We start from the raw sequence: 16,502 nt of genomic DNA, 5'->3' as shown, positions 1-16,502 counted from the left end.
ACCTCTAATTGCTTAAGGAGCCAAGGAACTTGCTCTACATTGGGGGTGTATATGTTCGCTAAGGTAACTTTTACACTGTTCAGAGACCCTCTTAAGAATAGGACTCTGCCCTCGTCGTCTCTGTATTGAGCTTCCTCCACGAAATTAATCGTTTTGTGTAGGAAAATGGAAACGCCTTTCGAGGCCGCCGAGGGATGAGTGCTATGAAAGGTCCTGGGGAATTGTTTACCCGGAAGATCAAAATGTTTGTGTCCTTTGTAGTGTGTCTCCTGTGCAAATAGAATTTTAGTGTCATACCTTTTCAGGAGAAGCGCCAGGTTATGCCTTTTGGAAGGTGAGTTTAGTCCTCTGACATTGAAGGATGTGAGACGGAGGCTGTCCATAGCGATGTCTCTATATTGCCACAGAGGGTAGAAAGGATAGCAGGAAAGGTTACTGTATGCTCTATGCAGAAGAAATCACAATCAACCGCCTGACCTCTCCCAGACCACACCGGGATCCCAAATGGGGAGGTGCGGCACACGAGGAAATTTAGGAGGGGGGGGGGGAGAGGGGTAGGATTGAAACAGAAAGGTAAGGGGAGACGATTATAGCAATAATAAAAACAGCAAGAAATCAACGACAAGTAATCTCTGGTCAACTAAGGACCCAAAAGTTTGGGTCAGGGGAGGTCAACTGACCTTGGGTCCCTGACTCCTTGGGGAAGCGGATTACTGAGGTCTCACAGAGCAATATGCCCTAGTGGGATGCCAGAAAATTTTTCACTGCCTGGACCGGCAGGCAACGCCCAACGACCCACCAAATAAATCTTACGGACATGGCTGGGTGGGAGACCCCGCCTTGTGTGTAAATGGCTGGCAAGACATATGTGGGGCATAGCATAATAATCCTTATAAAAGAACAAGGTATATAAGGCATTAATAACCCTAGAAAACAATCAGGAAATATAACAGCAAATGGTCAAATGTAAACGGTAAGTCACCCGTTAGGGTGTACTTTTAAGTAGGAAAAGAAGAACACCAAAAAGAAGAAACCGTTACGTTCAGTTCGCTTCTAAAGAGCAAATCCGTGCAGATCACTATATGACCCGTGGTCTTGTGGAAACTCTCAGAGAGTTAATAGCCTGGACCCATGGGGCACCGTGACTTAATCAAACCAAGTGCGGATTAGGTGAAAGCCCTTTTAAACAAAGCGAGCTCGTTCAGTCCTGGGGGCCTCCGCCCCTTTAATTCAGCAAAACTCACTGGTCCTCTTTTGCCCTCTTCTTCTTCGCTTTAGGGGATTTAGAGTTACCCGTAGCGAGCCATTTTCCCGGGTCCTCTAGTTGAGGTAGGGGAGGAGGTTCCGGGAGTGGTTGCCAATTTGGGAGATCTATCGGCTCAATGTCCAGTAGTTGCCAAAGACTCTGTAGATCCTCTGGTGTTCGCATATTCACTCTTCTGCCTCTGTGAGTGATGCTAAGGCCAAACGGAAAGAGTCATGCATATTTGATTTCCCTGGACCTGAGAGCCTCCAGCAGCGGGCGCAAGGCGCGACGTTTTGCTAGTGTGGAGGGTGCCAAGTCCTGAAAAATCGGGATCGGGGTCGCCTCATAGTTTAGATCTTTATGGGACCTAGTGGCTCTCAGGATGGCTACTGCATCTGGAAAATTGAGCAACTTGCAAATAACATCTCTGGGGGGTTCGGATGCATTAGGAAGGGGCTTAAGCGCTCTATGAATTCTTTCAATGTTAATTGAAGAAGCTCTGTCCTCGCCTAACAACGCGCTAAAAATTTCCTTAGCAACCTTAGGGAGGCACTCACCCGTCACCGCTTCCGGAAGCCCCTTGATGCAAACGTTATTGCGGCGATTCCGGTTCTCGAGGTCTTCCTGCATCAGCAACACCCTATTCAGGTGTGTATGTTGATCTTTTACAACCTGCTCAAGCTGTTTTGCATGGGTGGTGATTGCTGCAGAAGTGGACTCCAAATCTTCCACTCTGTGCCCCAGCTGCCTGAATTCCTCTTTAATGTCAGCCAAATCAGCGCTGATGGGACGAAGAGCTTGTGCAAGTAGGTCCTTCATAAAGCTCCTGGATATTTCCTCGTTGTCCTCCTCGTCAGAAATAGCCTCCTCTTCTCTCCTGTCAGCAGCGGGAACCAGCTCCCCGGCCGGCGCCATCTTAGAGGGGGGGCGCGGGGAACGAGCGCTCCGGTCTCTGAAGAAGCGCTGCATGTCGGCTTGTCCCTTCAGCTGCCGAGGGGTTCCTTGCTGCTCTGTGCCCTTGTCTTTGCTCGATTTGCCCATTTCTCGCCTTTATTGCCTCTGCTGTGGGTCCCTGATGGTGCCTGCAAGCGGGAGCGCTGTACTCAAGCTGCCATACCGCACGGCGTCCAGGCTCCGCCCCCTAGTGCATGCTTTCTTGACCGCATTCTTCGGGTATTTGCAGAAGAATCTAAATCCTATCTTAGAGACACTAGTGACTTCTTAAGGAAGCTTAATGACTGTACATTTTCGGAATCTACACATCTAGCCACCTTCAGTTTGTATACATCTATCACCCATGAGCGTGGTTTATCAGCAGTGACAAGATGCCTTGAAAAATCTGAGTGGTCAGTGGGTTGCCAGCGGTTTGCCATGTCTCTGCTGAAGTACATCCTTGTAAACAACTATTTTGTGTTTGCGGGGGTGTACTACCGGCAGCAACAGGGTACCGCGATGGGTTCAAATGTGGCACCCACCTACGCAAATATTTATATGCGTATGTGTGAGGAGAACCACATCTATACATCAGTTTTCTGGCAATATGTGTCCTGCTGGTATATCGACGACGTGTTCGTTTTATGGACAGGTTCGGAGGTTGAACTACTAAATTTTCACAGATTCCTTAATGACATTTATCCTGAACTAAAGTTTAGTATGACGTCATCCAAAGAGACAATTAACTTTCTGGACATTAAGGTAATCCTTACAGGTTCTACTGTCTCTACGGATTTATTTGTTAAGGATACTGATAAAAATTCTCTTCTGCACTTCAATAGCGGTCACCCTCGGAGACTGATGGAGTCACTCCCTTGGTCACAAATGCTTAGGGTTAGACGGGTCACCGATGATACATCAATTGATATACGCCTGGAGGAAATGAGTCAGAAATTCCTCCAGAGAGGTTACCCTACCAATCTGTTACAAGAAGCTAGTGCTAAGGCTAGACAACTCACTAAAGAGGAGACGTTGGCGGTCAAGGTACGAACTCCAAAGGTCAATAGGATACCATTTGTCTCAGTATTAGGGCCCATGAGTGGTAGGATTAAAAACATTATCTACAAACATTGGCCATTGATTGGCAAATGTTGTGGAAATATTCCAGAATTTTCCGAGCCTCCACTCGTAGCATATAAAAGAGGCCGTAACATTCGAGACAAATTGGAACGTCCCTTGGTGTCATCAAATAGTGAACCGATACAGCAGGTATTGAGATCTAGTAAAAAAGGAAATTTTCCCTGTTTATCGTGCTCATGTTGCAACAATATATTAAAAGGAGACCACTTCAGCCACCCTCTGACGGGTAAGAAGTATTATTTGAGGGACAGATTCACCTGTATGACCTCTTTTGTCATCTATTTGATCACCTGCCCGTGCGGATTGGGCTATGTAGGGGGAAACCAGTATGGAGGTACGTACCCATATGACAAACCATAAGAGCACAATCCGCACGGGCAAGGTCGATTTACCGATTCCGAAACACTTCAAGGAATACAGACATTCCATTAGCCAGTTTAAATTTCGTGTTATAGACTGGGTACCCCCATTATCGGGGAGGGGGGGTGGGGGGTGATCGCTTGGCTATATTAAAACGCAAAGAGCTTAAGTGGATGCATGAGTTGGATACACTTGCGCCACTTGGTTTGAACCTTAATTAACCTTTTATGCCGCATCTTTAAATCTTCTGCTATTTGTGTTTGTATTTTTTGTAAATGATCTGTTTTCTGACCCTGTTTTTAATTGCACCTTGTTTTTTTTTGTTTTTTAGGCCATTTGGGTTACCTGTACATCTCCGCTTCTCGCTATGACTGCATTCAAAAATGTCTAAATATATATATCTACATTATATGGTTGTTAATAAAATTCCTTTTTTGGCACTCTGTTAAAAGAATTTATTTCTGGAAGAGGTGCTGCACCCTATGATGTTCAAAGGGCTTATTGCCCTTGATTAGTGTAATGAGAGTGAGAATGTAGGTTCTTTATACTACCATGCACTTCAGCTGTTTACTGGTGTGTGCGGGTGTACATACTATTTTTCGTTTGCTCTACTCGTTTTGACTATTGAGTAAAACTAACAGTTCCGTGATGTGTGTGAATATTCACGCATGCGCGTTATACACAGCGATACTGATAGTGCTGCTTCCCCTGGTCGCTGCGATGGCCTCGCGATATCTGCGAATTTTTGCGCATTCGCGCTGTTGCATTTTCTTTTCTTAATTGCTGCGATTGTTCTCGCAATGCTTGCGAATTTTCGCGCACACGCAATTGGGTGAATGACGTCGGCGGCTTTGCTGCCGCGTCATTTAACTTTCGCGATTCATTAGAGTATTTGCATATGCGCACTACACCTTGGAGACGCTGCAAGGCATTAGGGAGAGCGAGGACACGTTAGGGTTACACCAATGGTATGTCTGTATGTTTGTAAGCACACACCTGTTGATTGTTTTCTATTTTATTCTGCTGCTATATATGGAGGGTGTGATGTGGGTCTCATTATGCTTGACAAAGATCTCCTGTAGAGATCGAAACGTTGCAGCTTTTACTCTGAAGGTAAAATAAAGTTTTGATTTTTATTGCATCACTTTATGCTGCCACGAACTACTTTTTCCTGTGTCTGGCTGGACTCCTGGATCCGGATTCCTCTTAATGGCATGCATTTTTCCAGTCCTGCTTCACTGTGAGACTATACAAGAGTGCTGTTCGTGCTTATTATTTGTATTTTATCTGACGTTAGCTCAGCTGTGCAGGGCAATGCAATGGGATTTATTTATGTACTGCCGGTGGCTTCCTGTGACCCACCCATGCTGTGGGTGCACAAGCAATTCACATAGGGGAGTTGTACCTGCCTGTGCCTATTTATAAAAAAAACCCAGTCTGACTGGGGCATACAATGTGGCCCGAAGCCCACCTGTATTTAATCTGACGTTAGCTCAGCTGTGCAGGGCACTGCAATGGGATTTATTTATGTACCGCCGGTGGGTTCCAGGGAGCCACTCATGCTGTGGGTGCACACGGAATTCCCAAAAGGGAGTTGTACCTGCCTGTGACTATTTATAAAATACCCCAGTCTGACTGGGGCATGCAAGGTGGGCCAAAGCCCACCTGTATTTTATCTGACGTTAGCTCAGCTATCCGGGGCACTGCACTGAGACAAACTAGAGGAGCAATACAGCGCTAATGAGACGTTCACAGCTACGCTAGTATTGGAGTCCGCTCTAGGCACGCGATTGCTGAGGGTTTGTGCAGAGGCCTATGTCCTGGGTGCAGTGAAAGTCAGCTTCCTGCCTACGATTGCTGAAGCTGTGGGCCGAGGCCTATGTCGTCGGCGCGGTGCAAGTCTGCCATGTTTGGCCGCTCAGATTTATTAATTGTTCATGTCTTGGGTTGCCTGGGACCCACCTATGCTGTTGGTGCCCACTTAGTTCCCATCGCGGTGTTTGACCTGTCTGGCACAAAGACACTGACTGACTTGGGTAGGGGGCAGAGTGCAGATGGCTTTCCCCTTGCAGTGTCGATTGAGCTATACGACACCTTGACAGAATGAATACTGTGTGGGCACATGGATTTCCCATTGCTATGCCCACGTTTGTAGCTCCTGACGGAGGTGGCACAGGATTGGAATGAAGATCGAATGTCAATTTCTTATTGATTCTGTACAGCATTGTGGGCTATCGCCACGCCCTTTTTTTTTTTTTTCACTTACAGGACATACATTGAGTGTACATGTAACTATACATGGGTCGAGTAGGTCAAACTTGTTTACAATGAAGCAAAAAAATGTTTTTTAATAACTTCACTTTTGTGGTAGCCTTGTCAAGTCCATGTTTAAATCCTGTGGAAAAAGGTGTTAGGCATAAAGCAGAAAATAAACTGATCATATATATTTTCTTTTAGGTATTAGTTGCATTTATATATATTTCCTTCATTTCAAACTTGTAACAAGAGAAAAACATTGGCGTTAAGGTGGGATGGGGAGGGGGAAGGGGGAGGTAGAAGGAAGATATATTGTCAGCTTTTTAGTATTGGGTAGGATAGTTTTATAACCATGGGTTCCATTTATTTTGATATTTCGCATAGCTTCCATTTTTAAGGGCATAAAGTTTTTCGTATGCATTATGGTCAGCAATTGTCTGCTTTAGTTCCAGAACAGTAGGGACATTGGTGGTTTTCCACTTCTTTGACACCAGTAATTTGGCGGTAAGGAGGATATGGCCTGTTAGACTTTTCATTGAGTTAGGGATATATTTATTGTCTATTAATAGGATGGCTAGCTCAGGGGATTTGGGAATATATATTTTTGTAATTCTCAGTATGAAGAAGACTTCTTCCCAAAAGCCTAGGAGTTCTGGGCAACTCCAAAATATGTGACAGATGTTACCTATATGGCCACAATGTCTCCAACAGCGATTATCTGATTCTGTAAAGGCCCTAGCCATCGCCACTGGGGTGAAGTACCATCTGGTCAGGACCTTGATATGTACTTCAAGAGCATTTGAGTGAATAGTTGCTTTGCTGGCCCACGTGAAGGCCAAGAGCCATCTATCTGGTGTGAATCTTTTCCCTATGTCTCTCTCCCAGTTGAGAATATGAGCTCGTTTTGTGTTTCTCATGTCTCCAGAGAGCATGTCGTAGCAGACTCTCACCAGCGAACGAGACATCGGAGAAGAACTACTAAAGACTTTCAGCAGATCATTTGTGAGCTTCACTTTCCAAGGTTGGGCGGACTGTAATAAGGACCGCACTTGGAGATATTTGAACACATCCCCTGGAGAGAGGTTAAATTTTTCTACCAGAGTTTGGAAAGGCAATGTGTCGTCATCTAGCAGCACATCACCCAGATTCAGGATTCCCCTCTCCATCCACGTCTCTAAGTGTAGGTTGGGGATAAGAAACTCGAGCATAGAGATTGGAATATGCTCAATAGTTTTCCCCATGTGAGGGCTGGTATTCCCAGCCAGCCAATTCCAGGAGTTTAGTGAGGTTTGTATAGGTGGGGATAAAGAGTGAAGATTGTGGATCGTCGGCCCAGATGGGGAGAGGGAGGATAGAAGGGAAGCCAAGAGAAGAGAGCGTATGGGCCTGTCATTAATTAATTGGGACTCAACTTGGAGTCAGCTTGGGCCCAGCAATGGTTTCAGCCAGTGTCTGGTTTGGTTAATATTAGACGCATGGAGGTATGACCATAAATTCGGAACACCCAGGCCTCCTTGCTTCCTATTGAGGTAGAATATAGAAGCCGCGACCCTTGGTCTTTTTCCTTTCCATATGAAATTGGATAGTTGTTTTTGAAATTTTGAGATTTCCAGTCTAGGGATTGGAAGGGTAATTGTTCGAAAGATATACAGAATTTTGGGGAGGATCAGCATTTTATACAGAGTTACTCTGCCCTTCCGCGATGGCTCTCTGGTCGCAAGAGACTCCAGCTCTGCCTGCAGGTTAGATAACAGGGGTGTTAGGTTCGTTGGGATAATATTAGGCAGCGGGACACATAATTTTGTACCCAGGTATGGTATAGTATTTTTTCCCTATTGGAAAGGGAACTCCTTTTGAATAATAATTTTTAAAGGGTTGTCTATGTTAATGGGGAGTATCATGGATTTATCTATGTTTAATTTGTAATATGATATTTTGCTAAATTCTTGGATTGATTTACATACTTCTCTTAGGGATGTTGTGGGATCTGTAAGGAGGAGCAAGACGTCATCCGCAAAAAGGCTTATTTTGTGCTGTCTAGAGCCGGCAGGGATCCCCTTGATGTTTGTATTAAGCCTAATATTCTCCACCAGAGGCTCCATAACGAGCATAAATAATAATGGAGATAACGGACACCCCTGACGGGTGCCGTTAGTGATTTGGAAGGATTTTGAAAGAACCCCATCGAATAGGACCCTGGCGGAGGGCGAACCATAGAGAGCCCGAATGGCACTGAGAATATTTCCACGAAAGCCAAATCTTTCCAAGGTGGCGAAGGCGAACCCCCAGTGTAGCCTATCAAAGGCTTTTTCGGTGTCAAGAGCCAGTAGAATAGATAGGGTATGGTTCGCCTCCGCCTCTGCCATGAGATACAGTACTCTCCTGGTGCCGTCCAACGCCTGCCTTCCTCTCGTGAATCCGACCTGGTCGCTATGGATAATTAGTGGAAGGATTTTTAATAGGCGTTGGGCTAATACTTTTGAATATATTTTTGTGTCACAATTTAATAGGGAAATTGGCCTAAAGTTTGCTGGGGAGTTCAAGGTTTTCCCTTGTTTAGGGATTGTGACTATGGTGGCTCTCAGCATCTCCTCCGGTAATCTACCACTGGACATTGCTTTGTTGAATGTTTCGGCAAGACAAGGGGCCAGGTCCGGAGCGAAGTCTTTATAATATTCATTTGAAAATCCGTCCGAACCTGGAGCCTTGTGTGCTTTCAACGTCTTAATAGTTTCCAGGATCACCACAGGGGAGATGGGGGTATTTAATGATTTGAATTGGTCCTCCGCAACGGTAGGGAGATTAATTTTCCCCAGGAAGTTGTTGATTTGATGAATATCCGGTTGGGGAGTGGAGCCGTCGTTGTTCAAATTATACAGATTGGAATTGAAAAGACTGAATTCATCCGCTATGTCTTGTGGATGTGATATTTTTGTTTCCGTTCCATCCTGCCTGATCAAATATGGAATTTTAGATGGTGACTGGCGTTGTTTTATTATCCTAGCCATTAGCCTAGAGGGTTTGTAATACGCTGTATAGTAGTTCATTGTTGAAAAATTTAGAGTTTTAACATAGTCTTCTATTAATTGTTGGCGAAGTTTATGATGTAGAGACATTAATTGCCTGTGAAGCACTATTGAGGGGGAGAGTTGAATGCTTTGCTCAATATTGGCGATTTGCGCTAGGATATTGTTTATTTGGAGTTGTTTCTTTTTTTTGTGCTGCGAACTGATCTTAATCAGTATGCCCCTCATGTATGCCTTGTGGGCACACCATGTGGAGAAGACATCTATGTCTGGGTTGCTATTGAACGAAAAGTACTCGGTCCAAGGATTCTTTGATCAGCTTATTATATTCAGGGATTCTCAAGAGGAAAACATTATTTCTCCAGTTCCCAGGTGGGCGGAGGGATTTGGATGTCTCAAGCGTGAAAAATATAGGGGAGTGGTCTGACCATGTAGTCTTGCCTATATCTGCCCGTCTGACTTCCGCTAATGTCCATTTATCTACTAAGCATAGGTCAATCCTTGAAAAGGATCTATGACGAGGGGAGTAGAAAGTATACTCCCTAGATGTGGAGTTAAGACATCTGTAAGAGTCAAAGAGTGCTTGCTTGTGTAGCCATGGAGCCAGGGTGGGTGATAGTCTATTGGCAGTGCTGGTTGAATCAAGTTGTTTATCGGGGACAATATTAAAGTCGCCACATATTCTAAGTTTACCTTTTTGGACTTTGCGTATTTTTTTAAGGATCTTGTTTAAAAACAAAGTCTTGTTTGGGGCGTATATATTTACTAGAGTCGTTTGGGTCTCGTTGAATAGACCCACCAAAATTATGTATCTCCCTTGGGGATCAATAATAATCTTTTCGGTGAGGTCTATGTCAATAGTATCTTTGATTGCAACTACGACCCCAGCTTCTTCTCAGCGCAGGATAAAAAGATATTAGGAAATTTCTTATGGGAAAATGAGGGATGTGCTGCCCCGACAAAGTGTGATTCCTGGAGACATATGATGTCAACCCCGTCATGTAGCGCATCCCTCCAAACTGCTGACCTCTTAAAGGGGAAGTTGAGCCCTTTTGGATTAAGTGAGGATATTTTTATCGACATTTTATAGGAAGATGCTGATGGTTGAACTTATGGAACCTTAGGTTTTTGCTGACTGACGTTGGATTGGGGGAGGGAAAGGCAACATAAACAATCATAACAAAGATGGCCGGCCTCAAACGCCAAATAGTAAGGCCAGAAATATAACTGTTACTGGGTGCGATGTTTAATAGCCAGAAAGTTATTGGGAACAGCTGTTCGTGTTGAGCTGTTCTCACAGGCATGTAATCCTGCGTGGTTTTTTGGGGGTAAAAAGTTCACCCGGCGGGAGAGGGAAATAAACCTCCAGTTTTGCGAAAAGATGGATAGTTCAGTGGGGTGAGCGAGGTGGCAAATTCTCTCCTGATGGCTCTCGAGGACTTTGGCTAGGGGATTTGCTTTGGGGTTCTTCAGTAATCTGGAAGCCCCACGAGATGAGGGTTTTTTCACCCTCTTCTGGCTTGTTGAATATATACGTGGTACCTTCTTTGTGGAGTATAAGTTTAGTGGGGTAGCCCCACTTATAGGGGATTTTTTCCTTCCTGAGGGCTGTGGTTATACGGAAGAAAGATTTTCTAGCTTGTATGGTAGCGGCGGATAGGTCCACGAATAGTTTAATACTTGAGAACTGTGAAGGAAGATCAGTCATTTTGCGGGAAGCAAACATAAGTGCCTCTTTGATGTGATAAAAATGAATCCGCGCTATGACATCACGTGGGACATTGTCGTGTAGGAATTTCGGTTTCTGCAGGCGGTGGGCCCTATCGATAATGAGTTCCTGAACAGGGGTAGAGGGAAGGAGTTTTTTCATTAATTGCGTTAGGAAGTCCTGCAAGTCTGATGGGCTGACTTTTTCTGGGATGCCCCTGAATTTTACGTTATTGCGTCTATTGCGATCTTCCAGATCTGCCATCTTAACTTTAATTTGGTCCACCTCCTCCTCCAAAGAATAATGTGCATCAATCAAAGTATTGTGTGATTTAGTTAACTCCTCCATTTTATTTTCTATATGGGAGGTTCTTTCCTCAATTTCAGTTATGGTGGAGTTAAATGATACAGAGAAGGTGTGGAGGTCTTCTCTCATAGTGCTTCTTAATGCAAGCATCATCTCTTTTATGAAGGCCTCCGATGCAGGTTGGTCTGATGTTGGGACCATATCTAGAAACTCTGCGGTTTTGGATGGGGGCAGAGATGTATTTATTGCATCCTCTAATTTCGGTCTCCTCTTTTCAGGGCTAGCTGAGGGAGAGCGACTGTCCTCTGTGCCTGACATGTGGCTGGGCGTCATTTTGGCTGGGAGAGTGGTGCTGCATGTGATGGCTGCCGATGACTCACTCACCTCTCCCAAGGCTAGAAGGTAGTGTGCATCCCTCCGGTCGATGCTGGGGCTCTATGCTGGTGGAGTCTGCCTCTGTGGTGAGCCGTTAGCAGCATAGTTGAGTTCGTCTGAGGAGGAGGGGAGCGCTGTAGCCGGGCTCTTCTGCCGCTGCGGGCGGAGAAGAAGTCGGCTAGTGGTTGCGGGGACGCCTTTGAAGTCTTGCGCTGGGTCATGTCGGGGCAGCAGGGGTCTCAGATATGTCCCTGTGTCGGAGGAGAGTCCCGCTGGTGCTTTCCTGGTAGCTGCGGAGGTATATATCGGAGCGGAGCTCAGGGAATGGTGTCCGTCTCTGTCCTCAGTCAGGCCACGCCCCCATTGCCCCACCCCTTTTAAAGAGGGTCGCTACCTGGCCCTGCCAACCCTCTGCAGTGTGTGCGCCTCCGGTTCCTCCTCATGGCAGACGGACTCATAAATAGACAGGAGGGTGGTGTGGCTATGCAGCCAGCGTGGGGCATGAGGGCAGCTGAAGGCTGCGCAGGGACACTTTTGTGTGAGCTGCGGACGCAGGGTCGTGTGCGCGCGCAGGGGGGGGGGGGTTGGGCAGCATGTAACCCAGGAGAAGAGGCAGCGGTGTGTCCCGCAGGCAGTGCTTGTGCTTAGTTGGAGGTATTGTGGTGCTTAGTTAAGGTGTGCCTTTCTAATGAGGGCTCTCTTGCCACTATTGTGGCTTAATAGTGGGACCTGGGAACATGAGATGCAGCCCGGCATGTTGCCCCTCGCCTGGCCTATCCGTATCTGTGCCGTTTCCATCACTTTCATAGGTTTTGCAGATTTGCACAAATGAAAACCTTAGCGAGCATCGGCGATATACAAAAATGCTTGAATCGCCCACTGACTTCAATGGGGTTTGTTACTCGAAACGAACCCTTGAGCATCGCGGAAAGTTCGACTTGAGTAACGAGCACCCGAGCATTTTGGTGCTCGCTCATCTCTAGTTAGGACCCATTAGCTTTTCCTATTTTTGTCATAATCAATGCCCGTGCTAAATTTCAAATTTCTATGCCACCGGGAAGTGAGAGCATTAGATTCCGTACGTAAAATTTGGATGCTAGTTCTTTTGCGTTAGAATTGAATAATCGAGTTGGGACCCCTTTTCTTTCCCTATTTTGACAAATTTCATGTTTCTACGACATGAGGAAGTTGGAGAATTAGTGGTGAGTCAGTGAGTGAGGGCTTTCGTCTTTATATATATAGATGCCCGTGCCAAATTTCAAATTTCTATGACATCAGGATATGAGAGAACTAGATTACGTACGTAAAATTTGGACGGTAGTTCTTTTGCGCTTAGAGTTGAGTAATCGAGTTGGGACCCATTAGCTTTTCTTATTTATGACATAATCAATGCTGGTGCCAAATTTCACATTTCTATGACACCGGAAAGTGAGAAAATTACATTCCGTACGTAAAATTTAGACGCTAATTATTTTGCGCTCTGATTCATTAATCGAGTTGGAACACATTAGCATTTCCTATTTATGACATAATCAATGCTCATGCCAAATTTCAAGTTTCTATGACATTGGGAAGTGAGAGAATTAGATTACGTACGTAAAATTTGGATGCTAATTCTTTTGCGCTTAAAATTGAATAATTTAGTTGGGACCCATTAACTTTTTCTATTTATGACACAATCAATGCTCGTGCCAAATTTCAAGTTTCTATGACATCGGGAAGTGAGAGAATTCGATTCCGTACTTTTGTAAAATTTGGACGCTAATTCTTTTGCACTAAAATGAATTTTCGAGTTGGGACTCCTTTAATTTTCCTATTTTGGAAATAATCTATGTTTGTGCCAAATTTCATATTTCTACGACATCGGGAAGTGAGAGAATTAGATTACGTATGTAAAATTTGGACGCTAATTCTTTTGCGCTTAGAATTAAATTATCGATTTGGGACCCAATAACTTTTCCTATTTATGACATAATCAATGCCTGTGCCAAATTTTAAGTTTCTATGACACAGGGAAGTGAGAGAATTAGATTATGTACGTAAAATTTGGACGCTAATTCTTTTGCACTTAGAATTGAATAATCGAATTGTGACCCATTAACTTGTTCTATTTATGACATAATTAATGCCCGTGACAAATTTCAAGTTTCTATGACACTGGGAAGTGAGAGAATTAGATTACGTAAGTAAAATTTCGACGCTAATCTTTTTGCGCTAGAATTGAATAATTGAGTTGGGACACCTTTACTTTTCCTATTTTGGACATAATCTATGCTTTTGCCAAATTTCATGTTTCTACGACATCGGGAAGTTGGAGAATTAGTGGCGAGTCAGTGAGTGACTGAGTGAGTGAGGGATTTCGTCTTTATTAGAGATGAGCGAGCACCAAAATGCTCGGGTGCTCGTTACTCGAGACAAACTTTTCGCAATGCTCGAGGGTTCGTTTCGAATAACGAACCCCATTGAAGTCAATGGGCGACCCGAGCATTTTTGTATATCGCCGATGCTCGCTAAGGTTTTCGTTTGTGAAAATCTGGGCAACTCAAGAAAGTGATGGGAACAACACAGCAACGGATAGGACAGGCGAGGGGCTACATGTTGGGCTGCATCTCAAGTTCCCAGGTCCCACTATTAAGCCACAATAGCGGCAAGAGTGCCCCCCCCCCCTCTTAACAACTTTTACTTCTGAAAAGCCCTCATTAGCAATGCATTAGCAATGCACCACACTACCTCCAACAAAGCACAATCACTGCCTGCATGACACTCCGCTGCCACTTCTCCTGGGTTACATGCTGACCAACCCCCCCCCCCCCCCCCCACGACCCAGTGTCCGCAGCGCACACCAAACTGTCCCTGCCCAGCCTTCAGCTGCCCTCATGCCACGCCACCCTCATGTCTATTTATAAGTGCGTCTGCCAGAGGAACCGCAGGCACACACTGCAGAGGGTTGGCACGGCTAGGCAGCGACCCTCTTTAAAAGGGGTGGGGCGATAGCCCACAATGCTGTACAGAAGCAATGAGAAATATAATCCTATGCCACCGCCATCAGGAGCTGCACACGTGGGCATAGCAATGGGGAACCTATGTGCCACACACTATTCATTCTGTCAAGGTGTCTGCATGCCCCAGTCAGACCGCGTTTTTTATAAATAGTCACAGGCAGGTACAACTCCGCAATGGGAATTCCATGTGCACCCACAGCATGGGTGGCTCCCTGGAACCCACCGGCTGTACATAAATGTATCCCATTGCAGTGCCCTGGACAGCAGAGCTAACGTCAGATTAAATGCAGGTGGGCTTCGGCCCACACTGCATGCCCCAACCTGACCGGGCTTTTTAATTCAAAGACACAGGCAGGTACAACTCCCTATTGTGAAGTCCCTGTGGACTGACAGCATGGGTAGGTGCCAGGAAGCCACCGGCGGTACATAAATATATCCCATTGCATTGCCCATCACAGCTGAGGTAATAATGTCATGTTTAATGCAGGTGGGCTTCGGCCCACACTGCATGCCCCAGTCAGACTGGGGTTCTTTAGAAGTGGACAGATGCAGTTACAACTCCCTGTGGACCCACAGCATGGGTGGCTCCCTGGAAGCCACCGGCGGTACATAAATATATCCCATTGCATTGCCCATCACAGCTGAGGTAATAATAATGTCATGTTTAATGCAGGTGGGCTTCGGCCCACACTGCATGCCCCAGTCAGACTGGGGTTCTTTAGAAGTGGACAGATGAAGTTACAACTCCCTGTGGACCCACAGCATGGGTGGGTGCCAGGAAGCCACCGGCGGTACATAAATATATCCCATTGTATTGCCCATCACAGCTGAGGTAAGAATGTCATGTTTAATGCAGGTGGGCTTCGGCCCACACTGCATGCCCCAGTCAGACTGGCGTTCTTTAGAAGTAGACAGATGCAGTTACAACTCCCTGTGGACCCACAGCATGGGTGGCTCCCTGGAACCCACTGGCGGTACATAAAAATATCCCATTGCATTGCCCATCACAGCTGAGGTAATAATAATGTCATGTTTAATGCAGGTGGGCTTCGGCCCACACTGCATGCCCCAGTCAGACTGGGGTTCTTTAGAAGTGGACAGATGCAGTTACAACTCCCTGTGGACCCACAGCATGGGTGGGAGCCAGGAAGCCACCGACGGTACATAAATATATCCCATTGCAGTGCCCAACACAGCTGATGTAACGTCAGCTGTAATGCAGGTGGGCTAAAAATTAATTGGATTACACTGTAGGCGAGGGCCCCCAAAAATTGGTGTACCAACAGTACTAATGTACCTGAGAAAAATTGCCCATGCCCAACCAAGAGGGCAGGTGAAACCCATTAATCGCCTTGGTTAATGTGGCTTAATTGGTAACTAGGCCTGGAGGCAGCCCAGTTAAAATAAAAATTGGTTGAGGTGAAAGTTTCAACGCTTTAATGAGCATTGAAACGTATAAAAATTGTTTAGAAAAATTATATGACTGAGCCTTGTGGGCCTAAGAAAAATTGCCCGTTCGGCGTGATTATGTGAGGTTTCAGGAGGAGGAGCAGGAGGAGGAGGAGGAGGAATATTATACACAGATTGATGAAGCAAAAAGGTCCCTGTTTTGGATGGTGATAGAGAACGATGCTTCCATCCGCAGGTGCAGCCTACGTATTGTTTAGGTATCGCTGCTGTCCGCTGGTGGAGAAGAGAAGTCTGGGGAAATCCAGGCTTTGTTCATCTTGATGAGTGTAAGCCTGTCGGCACTGTCGGTTGACAGGTGGGTACGCTTATCCGTGATGATTCCCCCAGCCACACTAAACACAGTCTCTGACAAGACGCTAGCCGCAAGACAAGCAAGCACCTCCAGGGCATACAGCGCGAGTTCAGGCCACGTGTCCAGCTTCGACACCCAGTAGTTGTAGGGGGCAGAGGCGTCACCGAGGACGTTTGTGCGATCGGCTACGTACTCCCTCACCATCCTTTTACAGTGCTCCCGCCAACTCAGCCTTGACTGGAGACCGGTGACACAGTCTTGCTGGGGAGCCATAAAGCTGGCAAAGGCCTTGGAGAATGTTCCCCTGCCTGCGCTGTACATGCTGCCTGATCTCTGCGCCTCCCCTGCTACCTGGGCCGTGGAAATGCGCCATCGGCCACTAGCGCTG

This window comes from Eleutherodactylus coqui, chromosome 2 (genome assembly GCF_035609145.1).
Source record: "Eleutherodactylus coqui strain aEleCoq1 chromosome 2, aEleCoq1.hap1, whole genome shotgun sequence".
Lineage (NCBI taxonomy): Eukaryota > Metazoa > Chordata > Amphibia > Anura > Eleutherodactylidae > Eleutherodactylus > Eleutherodactylus coqui.
This window is presented reverse-complemented; position numbering follows the sequence as displayed.